This window comes from Rattus norvegicus, chromosome 6, assembly GCF_021556685.1.
Source record: "Rattus norvegicus strain SHRSP/BbbUtx chromosome 6, alternate assembly SHRSP_T2T, whole genome shotgun sequence".
NCBI lineage: Eukaryota > Metazoa > Chordata > Mammalia > Rodentia > Muridae > Rattus > Rattus norvegicus.
The window spans coordinates 29,256,873-29,275,733 of record NC_141539.1 but is presented as its reverse complement, the minus strand read 5'-3'; the positions used below and the strand labels follow the sequence as shown (position 1 = coordinate 29,275,733).

At 43.8% G+C, this 18,861-nt stretch overlaps 1 protein-coding gene and 1 long non-coding RNA gene across 5 annotated transcripts in view; both read right to left on the bottom strand.

Annotated features, from left to right (window-relative positions):
- The window catches only part of Alk (ALK receptor tyrosine kinase), a 719,717-nt gene that overhangs the window by 602,921 nt on the left and 97,935 nt on the right, over nucleotides 1–18,861 (bottom strand). The window lies entirely within an intron of this gene.
- Nucleotides 156–18,861, bottom strand: part of LOC108351183 (uncharacterized) — a 98,678-nt gene continuing 79,972 nt past the window's right edge. For 3 of the 4 annotated variants that reach the window (XR_015622854.1, XR_015622851.1, XR_015622855.1), the window contains 2 exons: nucleotides 9,306–9,442; nucleotides 156–1,295 (listed from right to left, as the gene is read on the bottom strand). This is a non-coding gene — a long non-coding RNA (uncharacterized LOC108351183). The remainder of the gene's footprint in view (nucleotides 1,296–9,305; nucleotides 9,443–18,861) is intronic. The other variant, XR_015622853.1, reaches the window with a different exon arrangement.

Below are 18,861 nucleotides of genomic sequence, written 5' to 3'. Positions count from 1 at the left end.
CACTGGTCTGTGTTAGAGGGTTTCCAGGGAGAACAAATGCACACATGCGCACACACTCTTCTCTCTTTCATTAGAGATCCCAGGCATCAACCATTCAAAGTACTTTTAAGCTACACTTGGGAGCGATCTTCAGCAAGGATTACAATCTAGGCAGATTGAAGATGACAATTAAAACTTTATTTTTTTTTAAATCCACAAACAGCGCTTTGGGTCTTTCCAAAAAGTTGTCAGGTACTTCAAAGAGCTAGTTTTTGTTTCTATCTCCCCCATGACAGTCTAGAAATATCTGTCATTCTTGTCCCTGTGGCTACACCAGTGTGCTAATAAGAAACAAGGGAGAAGATGAATCTCTCCCCAGACTCTCATCCGGGGAAGCCAGGGGAGCTTGAATGATAAAGAATAGAAGATAACCAGAGCGGCGTGAGCCTTGTGCCATTGATTTTGCATCTGTCTCAAAACATTACTCATTGGAATGGTGTCAGCCCTCAGGAAGAGGGGGAGGCAGAGGCTTCCTTCCGCTGGGGAGGGCAATGCTCTCCAGGGCCCAACCCATGCTAGCAGGGTTGGGCAGAGGGAGTCTCAGGGGTTACTTCCTTGGCTCGCTTCCAGGCTCCAGTAATTTTCTGAGTGAAATGTCAATGCTTCTGAATCAGTACCTGGAGGTTCTGCAGAGTGTAAAGTAGTGGATGGGCAGCTCTAATGACCACCAGTTTCTCTCAGGCCAGTAAGCAAGAGGTGGAAATGGGAGGCTGAGAGTTCAGCTCAGTGGGAAAGAACTCAGTGGAAGAGACCTTGCCTAGCACGCATGAGGCTCTGAGTTTGATCCCTGGTATTGAGGGGAGGTCTAAGTGATCAATCAAGTGATCACTAGGAATAATAGATGGAGGGAATAAGAAGTTGGAGGTGGAAGGGAACTGAGTTTCCCCTCAAGTATAGACTCTATATGATGGTATGACATCTCCTTTCAGATGGTCCAAGACATCCTTTATGCAATATAAGAAAGGATTATTGGATGCCCTTAAATCATAGAGGGAGGAAATTTTCCTCTCTCCATCATCTTTGAGTCCTTTTTTGTTCCAGTAAGCAGAAAGCTTCAACCAATGCCACCAAATCTTCAACACCCCTTGGCATTGAATCATTTGAAAAAAAACAAAACAAAACACATTTGCTGAGTCTGACTAGCACCGAGATGCAGGTATCCATAAACAAGACTGGAGTTTGGAGAACAGGTAAAGGGCCCAGAGCAGGAAATCCATTCTCCACAGTGATATCCCCTGCCTTTGAAGAGGAATTATCTAGGCAAAAGAAAACAAAATGAACAAAAAGCTGACACTGTGAAAGTTGCATGGCTATTTTTTTTTCTATTTATCATCCATCTATCTGTCTGTCTGTCCACCCACAACCATCCATTTATGGTATTAGGTGCTGGACTCAGGGTCTCACCAGGGACTTATGCATTCTAGGCAAGTGCTCTACCTTGAGCTGCATACACGGCCCCTGTAAACTATGTTTCTATTTTGACACAAGGCATAAGGTCTTAGTCTTCATTGTCTCTCTCTCTCTCTCTGCTCTGCAGCCTACTCTGAAGGTGTTGCTCCTGTCAGCCTCCCAAGAAGCTAGAATTATAGACCTGTGTCCCAAAGAAGTTGGGCTTAGCCACAGGAATCTCAGGGGTCTCATGAGAAGTCAGTCTCTCCTTACTTTATTTTAGTGTGTGTGTGTGTGTGTGTGTGTGTGTGTGTGTGTAAGCACATACATGTGCTATGTGTGGGCGTTTGGGTGGCGATCGCAGGCTGATAAGCCTCTTCTTCAGTGTCCACTTTATTTTGTGAGACAAGACATTCTCATTTGGATCCAGAATTCCTTGATTTGGTTAGGCTGGCTACTTAACTTGTTCTGGGGATCTCCTGTCTCAGCTTTCCAAGTATGCTTAGATCACATGTAGGAACCCTGTCCACCTGGCATTTATGTGAGTCCTGGGAACCCAAGCACAGGTCCTTACACTTATGTGGCAAATGTTTCTTCTCCTGAGCCATCTCCCCAGCTCCAAGTGTCTCCTTCTTAAGTCAAGAATCATGAACTTGTGCATCAACTGACCACTCTCAACTTAATTCTCCAAACCCCTCTGCTGGAACGCCCCTCCGTAGGATGAAGTAGTTGCAAAGTTAAGTACAAGATGCCTGCCGCTGGCAGCTTGGTCACTGCTCTGCTACAGGACACCCAGCCTGACCAGAATACAAAACAATCAGCGGAAGTCCGCCCTCACACTGTCTGCCGTGCATCACATCCCCACACAATTGCTTCTTGATGGATGTAGCAAACACAACTTCATGTGTCTGCCACGGCCCCAGTGACCTTTCGGCTCCCTGAGTTAAAGGGACCATTATTCATCTTTATGTACAACTTCCTGTGACAGGGCTGCATGATAAAGTCCAGAGACACTCTGATGAAGTAAATAATTTAGCCCCATCCATAATCACCTGCTGTTCCCAAATCCTAATGCCTTTCCAGGGATTGCTGTGCCAAACCAATGAAATAGTGAATCCCTTATTGATGGCACCGGGGAACTGTAAACTTTCCACAGAAGCTCGACTTTAGCCAAGAGCGCATCCATTTTAAGCAAGAATGCAAGTGAGGGGCATTTTTTACCTCAAGTCTGTAATCACAGACCTATCACACAGTTACATTTCCATCTCAAAATCATGCATATTGATTATTGGGAGGTTACTATGTGGCAAATGCTGGCTTTAAATTGTCCATGTATTATTTTGTTTAATTTTCCAAACAGACCTGCATGTTGGCTGTGGGAAATGCATTTTCCAGAAAACAAAACAAGCAAACAAATAAAAAAGCAGGCACACTTGTGTCAAACATTCTACGAGGCATGCAGATTGACTAATTGTAAAGATCTAAAATGTTACAGATTGGAAGCCAAACTTATGTCTATAAGTAGTCATTTATTTCCCAGCTCTATGTGCGACCTACCATTCTTGAGACTGTTCAAGAAATCATCTTAGGATACACACAGAGCTCGGCTTCCACTAACCCAGAAGCTCAGAGTGACATCAAATGACATTTGAGGCCTAAGGTGCTATTTTCTGCTTTTCTCTAACCTAGCTGCCTGGAGTTTCTACCAACAGCTCTAATGTAATGTCTAGATTGATAGCTTTTTTAGTTCTGCTATTAGGAAAACGTCATAAAATCATTACCATATTGGGATATAGTATTTAGGGTTATCTGAATCTGTTCCTAGACCAAGGCCATTCTTATTCATTTCCATAATAAACTATCTTATTTCCTTTAAGGCAGGAATTGTGGGTTTGTTGTTGTTGTTTTGGGTTTTTTGTTTGTTTGTTTGTTTGTTTGTTTGTTAGCAACTGAGTTAGAAATCAGTTAAGAGGTTTTGGCAATTGCAAGTCATTTAAAAATCTCTTTGGGATAAGAGAGAACGTCAAAGAATGAAGGACTAGATGGCAGGCTAGATGTGAACTACAATTTGGCCCAGCTATGTTTATGGTCTGCTTCTCTCCATGATGACTAGGTAGGACTGCAGCATTGGGCTGCTTCTTGATGTGTTTGATTGTCCTGTTGGTTTCTAGCAGCCCCTTCTACTGGGGCTGAGGCTCAGAGCATTTAGAAAAGTATCAGAAGTCCCCAATGGCGTCCACTTCCTATCTTCAGATATAATATATGGATAGGATTGATAAGGACCTAGTAGTGCCATCTGCTCTGCCCAGAATCCAAATTCCCACGAACATATTCAAAGTCAGGAGACTGCATGCAGCAACTGACCTTGGCCGGCTGGTGTGTGAAGAGAATACCAGTGCACCTGCTGGACAGGCTCCACTCACAGGAAACGGATCGATCTCGTCTATAACCAGTTTAGATTTTATGATCTATTCACTCATCCATGGTTTTAGAACCTCCCTGGGTTGTAGAGATGAAGAACTCTACAACTCATGGATTTCCTAACCCAATTTATTTACCACAAAGGAGTCTGATGAATATATAGAAAGACTTTAAAATACAAAGAATACTGATTTTATCAATATGGTAGTATTTGGTATGAATTTTTATTTAGGGTAACAGTGGTTGGGGCTTAAAGGGATACAAAAGAATAATGAAGAGATAAGAATGTAAAAACATTCTATTTTCTTTCATATAGAGGTTAGCTTTATATATGCACACATATACACAGGACTGGAGGTGCTTCCACAGTTAAGAACATGGACATTATTGAGGAAGATTGAAACCCAGTTCCCAGCACTCACATGAGGCAACTCACAGCCACATGTAACCCCAGGGGACCCGATATCTCTTTTGGCCTCTACAAGATCTCCATTTATATGCACATCCTCACAGAGATACACACACCTGCATATTATTAGAAATAATAATAATAATAATAATAATAATAATAATAATAATAATAATAAAATTTATGTACAAATATGTGCATAGATACAGGCAAAAGGAGATCTACTTATGGAAGTAGAAGATGAGATCTAACAGAACCACAGCAAGAATGATTGAATGGACTGGGGGATGACCATGAGCAAAGTGTCATGACATCTATGTTTGAAAATACCATAACGAGACACATTATTGTATATACTAACCAAAAAAGTTAATTCTATGAGCTAGTCAAACATACACATCAAATCCAGATAGAGAGCAATGGGAACCCCAATTTCTAGCCAGTTTTGTCGTAAGAATGGCTATTTGTAATAGCTAACTATTCAAGACACATACCAGGAACAATATAGCATTTAACAAGAAGAATCATGATATTATTGATAGTGGAAAATATTCTCCTTCATAGAAGGACATTTGAGACGGCTTTGATACTGTGAAGTATATATGTGGTCTTCATCCTGTTTCTTGGGATAAACTCCTAAATCTTTGGAATCTTCAAAGTATTAAGTATATTTTGGATATCAATGAGTTACTTGAGCTGGCAGCTCCTAGGAGGCTTTGAGATGAGGCTTGTCACAGAAAGATCAAGACATGATTAGAGGGCTGGGGCCCTCTGCTCATTGCATTGAGCTGTAATGAGTAAGTCAGGGATAGGAAATCCAAGGGCTTGTTAAGCTCTTCCGGGACTGGTGTTGAATCAGCCATCAATGGCCGATGATTTAATCAGTCATGTCTGAGTAATAAAGCCACTATAAAAACTCTAAAAGCCCAGAGAGTGCCTGGGAGGTTTCTAGAATGTAGCTCAGTCAAGCATGAAATTCCTCACCTCATCTTCACATTTTTTCACCAGTGTCCTTTGAAATATCCTTATAATAAACAGCCGATATAAATATTATGTGTCTCTGAATCCCATAAGACACTCAAGAACATGAGTTAAACCCAATGAGAGAGCCCTGGGAACACTGACGTATAGCCATTTGGTCAGAAGTGCCAATGATAATCTACTGTTTGAGACAGGTGTGTCACTTGGGATGGTTCTGTGAGTTTAAGCACACTATCTACTGTTTCCTAGCAGACAGTGTGAGAACAGAACTGAATTAAAGAGCATGCAGGTGGTGTCAACTGAAGAACTGATGGGCTGTTGATAGGAACCCAACTCTAAATACTTCTTGGTGGCCAAAAGTGTACTGTTGAGTCAGATTATAGGAGTAACTTGCTTTTATTCCCCCCCACTTTTGAAGTATCTTAAAAATCAGTGGCCATGAAGCCATCTTGCCCATTATTATCAAGGCAGTGAAAAGGCCTTTTGGAGGGGGCTTGACTTTGTTTTATTTTGGTTGGACTTGAGCTGGGGTTTTGCAGAGAAGAAGCAGCAGATGCTTCCTCCAGTTTTCCTCCAGCTTTAGCCCTCAGCATCCTGATAACCTTAGTTAATTTCCTGATCTATCTGAAGGCCAGATTCCCATACTAACACTACTGCAATTGCATTGCCTACCCTGACTACATTCTGAGCCTTGCATTACAGCTACTGTGGACTCAATGGTTTTCCAAATTTGTAGGTACAAGCCCTACCCCTCATTGCGTCTATATTTAGAGAAGATGCATATGATGAAATGAGGTTATGACTTTGGACATAAGAAGATAAAGACTCTCTCTCTCTCTATCTCTATCTTTCTCTATCTCTTCCTTTCATCTACTTCTCTCTCTCCTCCACTCATGTCCTATCTCCCGAGTGAGGACACACTATAAGAGTGACCATCTACAAACAGGAGGACCGCACCAGAGACCACTCTGGTGGTATGGATGATGAACACGGAGATTCCACCATCATGAGAAAATGCATTTCTGTTGTTTAAGGCGCTCTACCTGTGGTATTTTCCATGGCAGCTCAAGGTGACTGCATCATGATCTACAGTGAAGAGGTTTGAGGAGATTTACCACATGCATACAATGATTATACAGATCCTTTATATCTCCTGGGTCTATCTGACACATCCTGGGAGTCAGGGTCATGTCCCTGAATTAAAAGGAAGGTATGACTGTCAGGAAGGAAGGAAAGGGATAAAGAAAGCACACTTTGGTTCCTTCTTTGGACATTAGTAGGAAGGGGTCAAAATCCTTCCCATATACAGAAGATTACCAACTAGAGATATATTTTAAAATGGCATCTACATTGGGTCACATGAGGTTGATTTATTACTCAGGAGAAAAGGAGTAGTCCAAATTTAATAGTTCCCCACTGCAGAGAGCTCCCCGGTCCTGATAATTACACCAGAGTATTCAAGCTCTGGAGCACGTGATTCTTGAGCAGGTTGTGATAAACTTTGAGGCGTAACTTTGCTTCGTATCAGAAGGATCCTGTTCACCTAGCAAACACGGATTTCATACCAAGGAGGAGAAGTCCAAGGCACAAAAGCATCATGGCAGCAAGCACATCTGGCTAAGACGAGGAGAGTACTTTGAGTCAAAGCATCTCTACTCTCTCTGCATCCTCATTCCTGGATCTGGTACTTTCTACAGTCCATGATATTGGCGCTTCTCTCCTTCCTTTTTCTTCAGGGCTGAACAACATGCTGCAGAGATGAAGTCTAGGGAAAGGCACTGTGGTCAGATTGCATTTGAATTCCAGCTGAGCTACTTACAAAGTATAGGACTCTTGAGAAGTTGTAGAATCCTTCAGACTCTCAGTATTCTTACCAACACAATAAGGAAGACTGAATTCCAGGTCATGGAAAGTACACAGAATATAGAGTCAGCTCTTACTCCTGAAGCCTATGCCCTTGGCAGACATAATAAATAATAAAACCTCTCTCTTATTCCCACAAAGCTCAGATACAGATGCAGATTCATAGCACAGGACAGCCTGTTTTAGTGGGCTGACTCTGGCACCTGAAATAAAATCAATATACCTTCCAGGGTACTAGATGATGTCTAAGTCCCTCTCCAAATGTCCCTTGACTCTGTGATGCTAATGGAGTAATCTTATACCATAAACAGAGTAAAAGCCTGGGGAAAATGAAGAAAAGACAAGGATAAGGAAGAGTGGAGGGCTAAAATACACAGGCAAATATGAAAGATGACACCGTAAATCCCTGTTTCTAGAAGGCAGTAAATCAAATCCTTCATGCTTCCTCGTACTTACTGGGTGCTTCCTGGGAGAGAAGCAAGTGCCTGTATAGAGAGGGCGTGAGACTCAGAATGCTGCTGAGGCCTCTATGTGGTCTTAGTCCAGTATACACTCATCCAGATCTCTTTCATTTAGGTCACTATGCTCTACCTGTCGCCATGATATATAACAAAGCAAAGCACATAAGCTGTCAGCCTACAGGCTGGAGGTGAGAATGCTGGCAAGCCCTCAGGACCCACATTTGGAAGGTAGGGCAAAATCCAGAGTAGGCTGGCTCTGAATGGTAGACTTGTCAATTCTGTGGTGCAATGTGGTCCCACCATTGTTAATATCTAGCTGCTGACACTATACTTTTAAGTTGGGCTGCTAAGACATGTACACAGTTCTTGAGCTGGTGGGGGATGGGGCACATGAGGCTAGTACCAATTGCTTTTGTGTACCACTCACCCTCAAAATATGTATTTTATTTATGTTTTCCATTTATCTTCCTGTGATTAAATGATGGATCTCCAGGTCCTACTTCAGCTGCCTCTCCAAGTCCATGTCAATGTATCTATCACAATAGAACTTGGCTCCAGAAACAGGCAGCACTGTGAAATATGAAGAGGCCTCAACTTATCCCTGTCATGGGCATGCTGATGGTGCCATAAGAATAGGGGGGAAAGCATCAGTCGGGAGAACTCCACTCGGAGGTATTTCATAGATACCTCCATTGTAGGATGTTCCTCCTCCCATAACATCACCTGCCTTCATTCCATTCACATCATGTGGAAGACTGAGCTGCACATCGGAGCTGCAGTCACAGCCACATGTGCACACACACATACTGCAGAGAGCTGGCTGGCCTTGTCCTTCTTCTCCATGCACTGCCTAGAATGGAGCCTTTCAGTGAAATACTAATGTGTAGGGTACAATGATCTGCACTGAAACTCCATGGGCAACATCATTGCTCAATAAAGTTTGTATCTTGGAAACACCACAGAGGAGGTGAGAGAGAACCTGCTGAATACAGATGATTTTGAACAAGTACTGAACATTCATACCTTCTTTCAGACAGTTATTAAAACATTTTAAAATTGCTTCTATTTCACAGTGGAAATCATATACACAGCTCATCACTACCACTACTGGAAAAAAACTTGAAGAGGCCTGCACTCCGGAAGGGCCAAGTATGAGCCTTGCTTTGGAAAAAAACACTTCTCCATCACAGTATCTCCCCTGCCAGGTTAGAACCCAGCCAGTATTTAATGGCCTACTAAGGGCTAGCCTGTGCCAGACATCATGGGAGATACACAGATGTCTCTTACACACTCCCTGGCTCCTCCTGTCAAGTTGCCCTTTCTTATATTTAGGCAAAGACGCCAATCATCCATTTCCATATAACCATGGAGTTCTCACAAATGGTGCAGCAGAAGTGACAAGCTCTTATCCCTGTGCTCTACAGACAGAATCTTAAGAGGGATAAGGAAGTGGGTGGAGGTGGAGGAAGAAAAGGGAGTTAGAGAAATAACACTGCCAGGGATCAAGGCTGAATACATATTCTTGTTTTACCCACAACAAGGGGACAATGTCTCTCCAAGAGAGTTTACTGTACTCATTATCAAGATGGGGGGGCATAAAATAAACTTCCTAGAATTTACAAGATTATGCATATATTTTTAAAAGATGAGGGGGGCCCTGCCTCTGTACAATGGTGTTCCACTGTAGCACCTGTCACTTGCAGCCAAGACCCAGTGGTGAAGTCCACAGTTGACACACTTGCCTGTTCCAAGCCTCTCATACAAACCAGCATCTTCTCTTTGTGGCGCCCTTTAATCTGTGACTGCATAGCCAATATCCCTCCACACTCCAAGCCTGCAGAAAGCATCACAGAAATGCTCCTTCTGTCTGTGTCTGCAACTAATAGAAATTTGGTGGGTTAAGTTCTAAGTCCATGGCAGAAAGAACCTTAAAATAAGAAAGGCTGTGATAATAGTTTGGAACTATCCGAGCTGCTCCCTTTTGACCTCTTTCCAGGATACTGCATACATTTCCCCCACAGTGGTACAAAGAATGAAGAGACATGATAATGAATTGCTGGCAAGCATGGCTGTCAACCTTCAAAGTGCTGTAACCATTTAATGCAGTTCCTCATGTAGTGGCGGCCCCCAAACATACAATTATTTTTGTTGCTTCAGAACTATAATTTGGCTAATGTTATGAATCATAATGAAAATATCTGTGTTTTCCAATGATCTTAGGTGACCCCTGTGAAAGCTCATTTGACCCCCTAAGGGCGTTCAATCCTCTGGTTGAGAATCACTAGGTGTGGGTAGTTTGAGTATGCTTGGCCCAGGGAGTGGCACTATTAGGAGGTGTACTCTTGTTTAAGTAGGTGTGTCCTTGTTGGAGGAAGTGTGTCACTGTGAGAGTGGGCTTGGAGACCTTCCTCCTAGCTGTCTGGGAGTTAGTCTTGTCTGCCTTTGGATGAAGATGCAGAACTCTCAGCTGCTCCAGTCCCCCCAGGTCTGCCTGCACATTGCCATGTTTTGACCTTGATGATGATGGACTGAACCTCTGAACCTGTAAGCCAGCCCAAATTAAATGTTGTCCTTTAAAGAGTTGCTTCGGTCATGGTGTCTGCTCTCAGCAAGGAAACCCTAAGACACCAGGCTAAGGAAGGTCTTTGAGAAAAGCAGGTGATAACAGCTAACACACATCAGTATCAGTCAGGTACTGCTCTATGCATTAACTTCACAGTCACACTAACCAACACAAAACTGGGTAACAGTAGCTGTAACTGTGTGTAACAATAACTATAACAACTATTACGTTTTATAGATGAGCCATCAAAGCTCAGAGAGGTTAAGTGGCTTTTCTACGTCACACTGTAGATGGTGGAACTATGCTTCCAGACTGGTCTAGTAGCTACCTTGAGAAGGGCAGATCACACCCACTCTTCATCTGTGACCACCCCCACCCCTTAGAAGGAAGGGTCAGATATATCTGGGCCCAAATCCTAGGCCTGTCCTATTAGCTTTGTGAACTTTAGCAGGTTACTTAACATGTCTGAGCCTCGGTTTCCTCAGCTGAAAAGAAGATCAGTCCTATACTCCATGATTACAGTAAAACCATATGTGGTTAAATGTACTTAGAGGTACTTAGCAAAAGGCAAGCTCAACATTCTGGACACATCAGTGGCACACCATTCTGGAGACATTCATGGCAGGAATGGGGCAGCTATGGCTCGTAACCACAGAATGCCCTGTATGAGAAACTGCTTGTTCTAATCTAAAATAAATAAATGGACCTGGCCCAGTTCCTAGCCTACTGTGAGCTGCTAGCAGATAATCATGGAAATCTAGAATGTTCTATAAGTGCAGGACCCCAGATATTTCTATTGTGGCTTTGAGTTTAAATACTACTTCTGCCATCAAATAACTGAGACATTGGTTCTGTAGGCTTTCTTAGTCTTTCCTTTCTTCTTTGTCTAACTGGAATGGTAGCAGCTAAACCGAAGGGCTGTGAGACTAGGAGGTAAGGTCTGGATAAGATTTAACACGTAGTTTGCATTTCTTTACAGACACAACTAACCTTCCAAGCTTATTTAAAAGCAAACATGCTTAGTCGAAGTAGTTCTGATGAACATCTGGTTAGATGCCACTTAGAAGGTGAGGGTGGGGCTCTGACTCTCCCCAGCCATCTCTGAAGGGGAAAGGCTCTTCCTTAGAAGCCTTCTGCTCTTAGATTGTACAAAGGTTTCTCTTGTGAGTTTCACAGAAGAGGCCACATAGGACTTCCTGACATCAACTGCTTTAATGAATTATATTAAGGCAGCAGTGACATCATTAATTTATGAAATAGGATGTAATTAAAGAACAAGAAAACAGGGAACAGGACTGGGTTAGTCAGGTGCCTCCTCCAACTTCCTGTCCACATCCCCTCCAACTTCTGCTTCCTGATGTAATCCTCAAACATCTGCCCCCAAGGCAGTTCCATCCGCTCTTTCTCTTTGCTGTGACAAGAAGTGTAAAGAATTCACAGTGCTTACTTTCCCAGGCTGTGCTCAAAGGATCATCAAAAATTTCAAAGGAGACAAATATAGTTGTAGCTATGTTTTACAAGGAAGAAGGAGAAGCAGCCTGGGAAGCAAGTGTGTAAGGACACATGGTTAAGGACATCCATGTTGGGGACAGAACCTATGTCTTCAGGGCTGGAAGCAGCCAGGGGAAACTTCAAGAAATAATTCATTTGAATCTGTTGTGATTACTCTAGACCCTGAGAAGACAGAGTTCTCACTGCCCATGCTGGTGTGTGTTTATGATCCTAGTACTTGGGAGGCTGAGGCAGGAGGCTCCCGAGGTCCAAGCAGGCCTTAACTACAGAAACCTAATTCTAACAACAACAACAAAAAGAATTCTTAACACATGGGCCCTGGCCTTCTGGTTATGTAAATAGACAAATCCTGAGGTGCTACCCACTAACAGGTACACTCATTCAACCAAGTAGGAATAGGAGGCGGATTCGCACAGATTCTCCTCTGTTGCCTGAGCAGCTCTCTGGAGAAGTCTTCCTAAAACCAGTGTCTCTTGTCTATGTGAGATCAAGCAACCCCTGCCTCATGAATCAATGAAATGGGAAGATGTTATTCATATAACACGAATCACTATTATTACCACCAGTGAGTCCAGTGAACTCTTGTTCTGTACAAAGCCGCCTAACCAGCAAGGGAGATGAAAGGTTATTCAGAGAAAACTCTTCTAAAAGAACCACTAGCTACACCCCCAGTGAAAAGCTTTGACAAGAGTGTGAGCACAAGAGTAATGATACCAAAAATAACAGCTCTGGACTCCTCACGTGGAGGCTGCCAGGAGAGGCCAGGCTGCCAGGTGTGTGATCAGGTCTGAACCGAGCTAGCTCTGCGACCTTGAGCAACGAAATGTGCCTCTCTGTGCCTCTGACTTTTCATCTGTAAAATTAGGGGGTTGGATTCAATTATCTGTGTGGCTCCTCCCAGCCTGACAGGCTGTGATCTATGGTCTGTGAGGGGCTGAACCTTGAAAACTGAATCCGATTTCAATAGAGAAGGGGAAGCTCTTGAATAAAGGCACAGACTCAGAGACCGGGATATGCAAGAGAGGGAAGGCGAGAGAGTAATAAAGAGCTGACATTTATTGAGCGCCCACTTTGGGCCCTGTTTTTAGTACTTTATATGCATTAACTCATTCCATTCTCCTATCCTAGGAAGTGAGCAAATCGTCAGCTCTCTTCTACAGGGGACAAGACAGGAGCATGGGGAGGTGACTTAGTAACTTGCTCAAGGTCATACAGGTTGGTAAGGAGTCTCTACCGGCTGTTAGTATGACACATACACATCCAACTGCATTATGACAATGCCACTCATTGCTCTGCTCCAGTCCCGTGGGAGTTCAAGGTTCCTATAAAAGAGGAGGTAAGTCACCCTGGAGGGGATGACCCACATTCTAATCTTAATAACTTTAGTAATTTCCCTGCCTTCAACTGGACAGCTCAGCTTTTCCGGGTCTCGCTTTTAACTAGGACAAATTATAAATCACATTGTGTGGGTGTGATTGGGGGACAAGGCCAGAGCTGAACAAGCACCATAACTAGAGGATAATATGTTTTCTGGTGGCTTGTTCTTCTCTGAAACTCTGGGCATCAAAGCTAGGCCATGTCTTTGATATCTGTCTACCTAGATGGACACACTGCCCTGGTGGAGTAGACAAGCAGAAAAGGCACTCAGAGACCGTTAGAATCTGCATGTGAAACACAAAGTTAGCATCCTCACATACAGTCCTCTGCTGGCTAGGAGGTTGTGTAACTTTCTGGACTTGGGGCCTAGCTGTCTGATCTGGGGTGCTGATAGAGGATTATAGGCTAGATCTACTACTGGATAGGCTCTCTGCCTCCCATGAGATGTAAGAAGTCCCAGCTACCCATTCCTGCCAGCCATCTTCTCTGCCAGCCATCTTCTCTGCCATGCTTTCCCTACCGTGATAGACTAAATCTTCCAGAACCATGTTTCTATTCGATATTCTGTCATGGAAAAATAAATGAAACAGAGACCATCAGAACGAATTCTTCCCTACCATATTCTGGCTCGGAAAGAGAAGGAATTTGTGACTTCCTGAGGTACTCTCATTCATTCATTCATTCATTCATTCATTCACTCAATGCATCTCCTAGGCATTGCCTGAGGCTGGGGGGAATGTAGGGATTGTAGCACTAGACGAAATAACAACAACAACAACAACAACAACAACAACAAATAAACAAAATAAGACAGAGAAAAGTGTCTCTCGGTGGGTACTGAAAGGAATTCTGGGAAGGAATTCTCATCTTTACTTAGGTCGGGAAATTTGAGCCTGGATACCTTCTAAGTTTGAGATGAGTCCTTCAGGTGGGGCTATCTGATTACAGAGAAAGCAGAGTGAATCCCAGACTGTGTATGGTCCGCCCTTGTTGGGCTCTGTGTAGCATAGCGACGGTATTTTATCTCTTGCCATTCAGCATTTCCACAGAGAACAAAGCACATTACAGCTACCTTCTTGGCTCACCAGACACCTCTGTGCGAGGCAGGGAGGCAGCCTTATTATTCCCTTTATTATCTCCTATTACTGTTTGCTTCCATTTCTTCTCAGGGTTTTGAATTTGTAAAATAGACGAGGAGTTTTGATGTGACCTGGATTATACAAACACCTGTGTGGGTGCCTCTGCTCTTTTGTCTCTCGGAGAGAAATGAGTGCGTGTGTTTGAACCAACTTGGTCATTATATTATTTGAGATTTTTCCTTTCTTTCTTTTTTTTCTCCTTTCCTTAGCCTATTTTTAGATTCTTCTTCCATTTCCCCAGCTCTATTAGAATAAGGTTTTCATTTTAATCACACTCTCTGGGCAGGCCAAATTTAGGAATAATGAAAACAAAAAGTGTTATGCAAAATGAGACGTTAGAGGAAGCCCGGGCTGCACGTGCACTGCATGCTCAATGCACGCTGGCCAAGAACAGCATGTGTTTTCCACACGGGCCCAGCTTGGGAGCCCGAAGCCTCAGCACCTGCTGTTCTCCCCAAAGCAAGGCGGCCCATTAGCACTGTACAAATACACTGCTGCTCAAGTAATGCAGCGCACTGCTTCCCCTCCAACGCCTTTGCAGTCTAGTTAGAGCATTGGGTCTAGGAAGGGGGTTGCCCTGGCATCTGCAGTGGGCACTGGCGCCTGCAAGGCTCTACGAGGGTGGAGCTATAGGGAAGGCCTTTCTACTATGCACATTCATGCCTAGGGCTTCACTGTCCTTATATCCTACTGCATAGAATCTGAGCTGTTTCTTAAACCACTGCTCTCCTGCAAAGGCAATGGGGCCAAACTGAAGCCAAAATTCTGGCTGCAAGGTGTGGTCAGCCCTACGCAATTCTAAAGTCCTTTGGAAAATACTCCTCTCTGGGAAGAGAAATGAGAGGGAAAAAGAGACCTTTTGTCCTCTGAGTATAGCATCCTCTGTTGGGTCCCTGGAGAGCCAGTTGTCAGGTGGTAGGTTCTCAGACCCCAGTAAGCTCTGACTCAGAAGCCACATCTTAACAGGTTTCTGAGATTCCAGAAAGTTCTCATTCATGCCCCAAATCAAGAAGCATTTCTTACTTCCATTTTTTTCCATTCAGAACAACATGGGGTAGTCATTACGACTTAAGCACAAGCAAGACAGCTGTGAGCATCGGGTTGTGCGGTGGAAGTTGAATCCATCTCTAGTCTCTTGCTGTCTCAGTCTCCTTATCTGTACCATAAACTGTCACTTCCTTCATAGGACTTTGTGTGAATGAAAAATCATTCCTACTGCCTGACACAGGGCCTGACAAGATGATTCTACATGGGGTTTTACTCCCGACTGTATTTCCACATAGTACAGAGAGGAAAAGTCATTGCTATAAAAAGCTATCTACCAACTGAACCCTTCCAATGAACTAGAAATACCTGTATGTCTAGACATCTAGAAATGGCTCAAACAGAGCATTTGAACATATTTTTGTCACTGGGATTTTGAAAGTGATTGCTTCTCAGAGTGTTTCTTCCTACAACTAGACTCTTCATACTCAGCTACTGAAGAAGTTTCCAGGAAAGAGAGTGCTTGCCTGCCTTCATTCACAATTCCAGTCCATATACCTACCATAATGTGCCAACATGAATGTGTTTTCCTTAGGCCTAGTTCCTGGTACAGGTGGACAATAGACAATTCCAAAGTCCATACTGACTAGGCTTAAAAGTAGAATATCTTGGGGCTAGAGAAAGGTCTCAGCAGTCAAGAGCAATAGCTGCTCTTCCAGAGGTCCTGAAATCAATTCCCAGCAACCACATGGTGGTTCACAACCATCTACAATGGGATCTGGTGCCCTGGTGTGTCTGAAGATAGCTTCAGTGTACTCACATACATAAAATAAGTAAATAAATCTTCTTTTCAAAAAAAAGTAGAAGAATATCTTGGATATTGGGATAAGGGATTCTTCAAACATTTGCAAATTATTTCATAGTGCTCTCTCTCTCTCTCTCTCTCTCTCTCTCTCTCTCTCTCCCTCCCTCCCTCCCTCCCTCCAAAGGGAGTACTTAGTACCTTCCTCTTTAAAAGCCATCAGTATTTCGTGGCTGGCTCCTAATGACGAGAATACAGTAGCTGTGGAAATGCCTCACTTGCTGAACTGGGCAACAGAAGGCTTGAAGGTAGGAGCAGTCACTCTCCTATGAACTCAGTCCACACTGCAGAACTGAGGCTATGTAAAGGAGCCACAATGGGAACTTTTTCTCCATCTCTAGCCAGGTCTTCATGGCTATGACTTTGACCAACAGCTAGCTTGCAACCTCATGAAAGCCGTCCAGCTACACGCTGTTCCCAGATACTTTACCCCCCAACACTGTGTAAGGTGGGCACAGAAATTGGAGGCATTTTGTTTGGCAGAGAACTCACATTCACCCTGAGAACCTCATAACACATCAAAGAAGCTCAGCTATGGGGACTAAGCTGAAAAAGAAGCAAGTCCCAGACCATGAGAGACATGACAAGGACTTGTGAAATCTTGTCTTCTTGAGACTTTTACAAGAGATTTTAAAGCCTGAAAATGCTGAGTTTGATCCTAGCTTTGCCACTGACTGGCTTTTGACCTTGGATGGATCCTTTTGGTAATAGACCTTCCTCTTAGAATAACAGATTGGTATGATATTAAAGGCCTAACGTAACTCTTCCCAAGTAGCGCCATGCTTAGAGCTGTCCTTACAGCTCTTTCCTCTTCTCTTTGCTCTGCTTTCTTCGACCACACACAGCCTTTAACCCAAGCAACCTACCTGGCAGCAGATGTTGCCTCAAAGAACAAGAGGATTGAGGACGAGGAGATGTGTGGAGGGGGGTAGCATATTAGGGCCCTATGGAGTGTGCTGGGGTGAGGGAGGTCCTGGTCTTAAGGCCTCACCAGAAAAGTGGATAAGCAATAATGCCAAGGCAAGCGACAGTGGGGACTCTTGGGGAAGGCAAAACCAGAGATTGGGTTCTTGCACTCACTGGTGGAGGAAGAAGCTGGTTATGAATATGGTGAGTGGGGTCCCTATCTTAGCACCCACCCCTCCTAATCTCAGGTGAAAAGTTTCTAGGGAGAATGGCCTCCAAGGCTCACAGAACAGGCTTTTTCTATCCCAAGATCTAGCTTGGCTTCCCCTGCTGTGCCTCTCCCCTTAAGAATCTCTCTTAGCTTGAGTCTGATGACATTAAACCCTAAGGTAGAAAGTCAAACTGAAGGGGGTCTGTTTCTAGGACTAGGGGGCTCTTACTTCCCCTGGCAGTTTAGATCCCTGAGCCTCGATCCTCCTGCCCTGGGAGGTTGATCAACCCTGCAAATGTACATGAGAAGGAGGTGGCTCTATGCTAACCCTTAGCCACCCACCCTGAAGTGCAACTGTAGGGTTCAGAGCACTCAGTCACTCCAGATCACCTGACACCTGACATCTCTTCAACATCCACTGGAAGATCTCTGGAATGCATTCATACATTGAATTGTCCTACCCTTCCTCCACTGTCCTCAGTCCTCAGTCCTGGACAGACTGGAGGAAAACTTGATCTCCTATTAGCCACAATGATGTTAGAAATCAGTCTTGTCTGAGCTTGCCTTCCCATAGTCGTGTTCTCCCCCACTCTGGTGATGAGCAAAGGCAAGGGATTTGGAGATCAGTGAGCACTCCAAGGTGGCCATCTCATATGCTAGACCACAGGGCTTGTTGTTGAGAGGATCTCAGGAAGCTTTGTTGGTCCCTATCTCAGAGCTTCTAAACCTGAAATCAAGCTGTTTGCTGGGGAAAAGGAAACAATTATGTCTGGAATTTACATGGTCCTTTCCCCATAGAGCCCAAAGGATTTTATGCACATTTTCCTAGTAATCCAGTACAGTCAGCTCCCAGACCCAGGAGGCATCGTGTTTCAGCAGAGGAAGAGGCAAAAGCACAGAATGGTGATTTGAAGCCTCCCCTACTGAAGGGAATCTGGAACTTAGAGGTCATGGTTCCTAAGTTGGATCATCATAAACAGTTACCTGGCATCTCCTGGACATTGACAGGACTAGCCTAGGGTACTAAAGTTACAGACGATTGGATAATGAGGGGGGAAAAGGAGAAGCAGCAGCATTTAGCTGTGGTAGGGTTAGAAGTATGAATCTGACATTGCCAAAACCAAGGTCTGACCATTTGTTGGGGGCGCCATCTTGCCGCCTGTGTGATTAATGGTCAAAGGGTTATCTCAGCATTGCTTGGCATTAGGATGACTAGCTGGCCAATATCCATTCCTAGTCTCTACAATTTGAGCTCTTTGTCAAACCCAACCTGAAGCAAAGTCTTTTGTCTCTGACATGTTAATCACTTAGAAAAATGTCAGAAAAGGTTTTCCTCATCTTTATAGGTCTAGAAGCCAATAAATACAGGCTGCTGGGGACCTTGCAAATGAAACAGAACTATTAGAATGGATACCATAGTTCTAGCCAACTATGATGTTGGATGATGTCAAGAGATAGCTCAGACTTTGTGTTTCTCCACCTCTGAAAGAAAGCTGTTGTCTAGACTCTACCAAAGTGTCTCTCTTGCTTGTGGTGCCTATCCTTGAGTTCAGTGACTCTACATGGATTGAGGTATAACAGAAAGAAGCTTTTGAAATCTTCATCTGTCCAAACATTCAGTCATCATTGTCTCTATTGTGACCAGGTTCTCTGTTAGGAGCTGGGCCAAATCACCAAGCAAGAGGGGCGTCCTTCTGCCCCTGTCCTAATGAAAAGAAACCACAAAGCAATTATTATCACATGG